A 6,099-nucleotide genomic window follows, 5' to 3' on the forward strand; every position below is an offset into this window, starting at 1 on the left:
TGTTCAATCACATCAGTTCTCCCCATATATTTTGGTGTTTTTGAAAAAACGTCACTATATTCCGCAAGTAGCGTTTGCAATTTATTATGTATTCCTAAGTTTGCTATATTCCTTAAATCATGGTCATTCATGGTAATTATTTCTTCATCATTTTAGGTTTCATTAATACAACAAACTGGAATTTTTGTCATGTCCATTTTAATTGTTTTCTCGAGATTACCAATCGTGGAATTTTTTAATACAAAAATTCTACGATGACCGACATTTTTCAGCTTAATATAAAAATGTCCATTCTGCATAAACGGTAATCCTACGCAAATAAGACCTCTCGGTCGTAAAAAACTGTCTTTCTCAATAAAACAATATTCCGCCAAGTCAGACGGTCGTAGGTTCAAGTTCAATCGGGTAATTATATCATTCCCGGGCTTCAACACGTAATCGCTGGCGACGGTAATTTTCAGGGAATTTACTGTTGGCTCGTTTGCTATGTTTACGAACAAATCTTGCTGTGGCTCGCATTCTTCAGTTGAATCATAATCTCCAAAATTTAGGATCAATTTGTCCGAACCATGCTGCAATGTCACTTTATTGTTATTATAGTCAATGACTGACTTTGTCGTCGTCAAAAAGTTATGTCCCAAAATTAGAGCTTTGGACAAATTTTTAACCACTAATGCTTCAACGCATATCTCTTTATTATTAATTTCAATCGTCACTTGTGAATTTCCAATAGGTGTAAGAGGGTAACTGCCTGCCGTAATTAATTCAACATCATTTTCCAAAGGATACATATTATTAATATAATTTAAATCCACAATATTTTTACACGCTCCGGTGTCTAGAACGACATTTACATTTTCTTGATTATTTACTTTTAAATGCACATACAATAACCCTCCTTTGACGCCCTTTGATGACAGGTGGACAATCTCGTTAGGGCTTCCTATTGGCGAAATTGTCCTCTTTCGTTTGGGTTTTGATATACCCGATCATTTCGACGGTTATCTGAATTATTTCTGGAACTGTTTGCATTCCAGTTGCATGATGCATGCCCTATTCTTTTGCAATTAATGCATCTAATGCGCCATCGTGTGTTCTTGTATTAGGTAATACAATAGCTATTACCTTGATTTCGGTAAGGTGCTCTGTTTCCATAATTTGGACCTCTATACTCATTATTTCTATTCCCTTGCATATTCCGATTTTGGTAATATGGCCGTTGACCGCCATTATTTGAACCATTATTTACGGCATTGTTCCTTGGTGGCGTATTTTTTGTAAAATTTCCACGATAATTTACAAAATTCCTGTTCGGACCATTACTGGCGACATTCCTGTTATCTACGAAATTTCTCCCTGTGCTATTACTATTATAATAGACTCGATTTCTATTTGGATTGCCATCTCTGCGTGGAAAATTTGTTGTATTTCCCGGTCCGCTCCTGGCTATTTGATTCTCGTTATTTAACGCATCGGACACGGAAAGCAGTGCCGTATCACGTGTCATCTGATTCACCAGGGTTCTCTCTTTAATGTCACTCAGCTTTAACACTAGCTGTTTTAAGTCATTAAAATTTTGATTACCTGAACTCAGCAAGTAATACATTTCATAGTAGGATGGGTGTAAACCATTTTCAAAATGGTCCCTAAACGTGTCAAAAGACATTGTCGGGTCAATTTCTGTTGCCAACGCAAGTAAATCAAAATAATATTTTTTAACATCCTCATTGTCTTGATGTTTTCGTGTATTTAGTCGAAACTTTAACTTTCTCAGTGGCTGTTCACCAGAAAATTCTTTTAAAAAGTCCGTTTTTATATTTGTCCATGTTTTTGCCTGGTTTGCCGGTTCGTTAATATAACCATCAAACCAAGTCTGAGCCGGGCCTTCCAAGAAATTTGCTAAGTAGGAAATTTTGTGGTTTTCCGACCAGCTGTTTGCAATCGCTGCTTTTTCATATTTATTTACAAAAATAATAGGAGAGTCTATAGATGGGTTAAATGTAGGTGGGCATGTAAACTTTGGTGTAGCTGGAGTTTTTGGATCAGCCAAAGCTACCTGTAAAGTCATGTTAGCCATTGCTGCCGGATTGTTAGGACGTATCACACTGTTTCTCTCTCGAATTACAGGGGGTGGGCAAGGATTATTACAACCTTGTAATAAATCTGTGGGGCGGGATGAGGTAGGCTCTGGCACTACCACTTCTAAGGGACTTTCTTGCCAAGACTCTTCTGATTCTCGCGGTTTAGGCGGAGTCCTACTCAATGAAGCTCTTGGCTTAAAAAACTGTTCTGGGGATCGTGATCCTGCTTTGGAATCTTTAGCTTTCTGAACTCGGGAAGTCGAAGCTTTGGTTGTTTGAATTCGCGGGGTTTCAATTTGAGCACTTACGACAGTTTTTTCGAAAGGGCTGCTGTTCTCGTCCTCACTACTTGTTAAACTGACAATAGAAGTTGTTCTGTCAACTTCTGGGGCACCTGCAGATATCGATGCCTGCACAGAAGCAGAGGAACCGACAGTTGAGCTATGATGCGCGGGTTTAAACTCTCTCAACTCTTTTAAGACTTTTTCGGGGTTTTTCCCTTGGGCTAGTGCTTGTTGCAAAACAAATTTTTCTTTGTCTGATACACTTTGAGCTCTACTGCGAGTTCGTACTCGTGATTTGTCACTTGGTTCACTCATGTAAAATTAATACGAAATGTTTGGCAGTATTTTTAATTATTTCGATTTTTCAAGTTTTCGGACAAAATTTAAACGATTATCTTAAACAATTTGATTATTCCTAGCAATTTCTTTGCGAATTTGCTTATTCATCAAATTAATAATTTTCCTAATGCTAAAATACACCAGCATTAAAACCCCCATGCACAAAAAAATAATAATCAAAATTTCCTTAGCCGACCATGAATTATCTTTTTCTTGAGACGCTGTATTAGAAATACCTCCGCTATTACCCGCTTGAGAAATAATAACTTCTTCTTCTTTTGATGAAGAACCCCCCATTTTAAATAGAACGATTTAAATTTAAAAAAATAAAAATTATGTTTTTTCCACCCTGAAACGTAGGCGCCTCCACCATATGTCACGACTAGCGTGACGTGTTGAATTTAATTCAACTTATTTGCCTGGGATCTTGTTTCAGCGCGAAAATAAAACACAGTTAACTCTACCATCAAGTTCTATTGAATACGTACTTAAACCTAACAACTCCTAACTTACTAACTAGTAAAATAACAGGTTTCCTAACCCAACGAAAACGTTACTAACTCCCACTAAAATCATAATAAACCAGGCGTAAATTAATACACAACATAGAAGTACAATGAACATACTTTCATCTCTATAGAAGACAGAATCTTGGAGAGAGGCTTGTCACTTGGAGCGCGGTTCGCAATTAACTTTACTTGAGCGTTACGGACATGTCTAATTGACATTTGCGGTTCGGTCACCAACGTGGTGCACAACAAAACTGGACTGACTGGACAGAACTGGACTGAACCCCTCTTTAGGGTACAACTTCCTTTTTATAGCATTCCAGACACTGGTTCCACCAATCAAAACTCCCAGACCTGGCCTCGTCTAGCCGACAACTCGTGACGACCATTCGACCCTCGGTACTTGGAAAACATTCCACATTATTTCGCAATTCAGAAAATGCATCTTAATTGCAGTTGCACTCCGACCGCATTCCACAATTTTAATGTTTCCGCTCAAGTAATAAATTTGATTTATTATCCTTCGTGACCATATTTTAAATCGATATTTTGAAAGCGATATACTTCATGTATCGACACAAGTTGTCGCGTATCGATACCATACGATCCGGCAATATTTATTAATTTCAGACTTCGCCACTTTTACAGATCAATGCGGACGTGACAATTTGGTTTCTCGCTTTTTTCATAGTATTTTCAGTTTTCACTATATTCAGGTGCCTGTCTCTGTTCGACGAAAAGCTGTAAAACTGTAAAAGAAGAAAATATTTGATTTTGAGGTTAAGTTGTAATGACGTTTTATAGAAAGTGTTTTTTACGTCATGTCGCATAGCATGTCAAACGTCAGTCATTTTCCTTTTAAAATATCGAATATCGATAACAGACAACTGGAACTTGGGGAAGTACAGCTTTTCAGATTTTAACTTTAAAGGTGTTTTTTAATTTTTACGCGTTACGCCATGCCTCCTGTGAGAAGCAACGTTTGGAACCTTTTTATTAAAACAAGTTCAGGTGGCAAATGTAAATTGTGTCACTGTGAAGTAAAAACTGCAGGAAATACAACCAATTTGAGAAAGCACCTCCAAAGAAGACATGCAAGTTATTCCGAAACCGAGGCCAAAAGATCACCGATACTTTACCAAGATGAAAATACTGTGAGTAATGAGCATTTTCTGATCCATTTATGTTCGATTGCACGTTAGCTTAGCCTAAACGTTGAATAAACTTTAGAGTTGGTTAGTGACCTGCAAATATCATAGAGCCAAGCAGTGATTAGATTTAAAACGTTGTTTAGGCAAACGGTGTAAACGGAGATTTATCTACTTGTAGTACTGTTTAAAACGCTAATAGTTCAATATTGTTTTGTGGTTGCAGCGTAATTATGATTCTGTTCCAAATAGTGAGACAAATATGCAAAATAATGTTGACTTAAACAATGACACATCATTTTCTTCCCTGGATAAGGAGGTTCCTTCCACTTCTTCATCAAATGTTGCAGTAAGTGATAATTTTGAGAAAGGGCTAGCAAGGTCACGTCAGTCGTCGATTTCTGAAAGCTTTGCAACAATTAAATCATTTTCAGGTAATTAATATACTTCAAAACAATACTATTGATAATACTATTTGAATAATGTGCATTATTTGCAGATGGTGGATCAAAAGCTGGGAAAGTAACAAATGCCATTACTTTCATGATTGTTAAAGATAATTTGCCTCTAAACACTTCTGAAAAGGAAGGTTTCAAATTTCTGTTAAAGACAATTGCTCCCCTTTATGCAGTCCCTAGTCGTACAAAAATTTCTAGTCTCATTGAAGAAAGATATGACTTACTAGCATGCTTAATCAAGAAAAAAGTTCAATCTGTGCCCAATATCACCTTAACAACCGACGTATGGACAGAAACTATGTCAACAAAAAGCTTTTTGGGTGTGACAAGTCACTTTTTAACAGAAAAAGCTTTAACTTCAGTTACAATAGGAGTATTCGAATTAAATGAAAGACATAATTCCGAATATTTAGGAAATTGTCTGATTTCCATCTGTAATGATTGGCAAATTTCAGACACCAAAATTACAGCTATTGTTACAGATAACGGGGCAAATATTGTAAAAGCTGTTTGTGATAAGTTTGGCAAAAACCGTCATTTACCCTGTTTTGCTCATACGCTGGATCTAGTGGCATCAAAAATTACTGAGGAGGTAGAACATGTAAAACATATCATAGATAAAGTAAAGTCAATAGTAACTTATTTTAAACAAAGTGTCCATGCAGCGGATGAGTTAAGAAAAGCTCAACCTGTCAATAATATTTTAAAACCTCTACAGTCAGTACCGACTAGATGGAACTCTCAGTTTTACATGTTGGAAAGGTTTACAAAACTGTACACTTATATTGTACCAATTTTACTAAAGAACCCTAAGTCACCTGTCATAGTGGATGCCGCTGACTTAGAAAAAATAAAAGAATTCCTAGATGTGTTATCTCCTATTGAATCAGTTTCTAGAGAAATATGTGGGGAACACTACTTGACATCTAGTAAAATTATTCCTAGGATTAACTGCCTTCTAACAAAAATAGAAAAATTGACACCTGTCACTGAAGAAGGAGAAGCTTTAAAAGTTATTACATTGAAAGAAATTTCCAAACGCTTTGGATCCATAGAGCACAACAAACTGTTAGCAGTGTCCTCAATTTTAGATCCACGTTTTAAACGACTGCACTTTAACCAACCTGTGGCTTGTGCTAGTGCCGTTACTTTTATAAATAAGTGTATTCAGGAGTTTCAAAAAGAATCATCAACTAGTGAAGCAGCAACATCAATGGGAACAGCTGTTACCAAAGACGACAGTATATGGGCTCATCACAATGAATTGGCTTCAAAACTTA

This window comes from Ips typographus, linkage group LG10 (assembly GCF_016097725.1).
Source record: "Ips typographus isolate SLU linkage group LG10, UJ_Ityp_2.0, whole genome shotgun sequence".
Taxonomy (NCBI): Eukaryota; Metazoa; Arthropoda; class Insecta; order Coleoptera; family Curculionidae; genus Ips; species Ips typographus.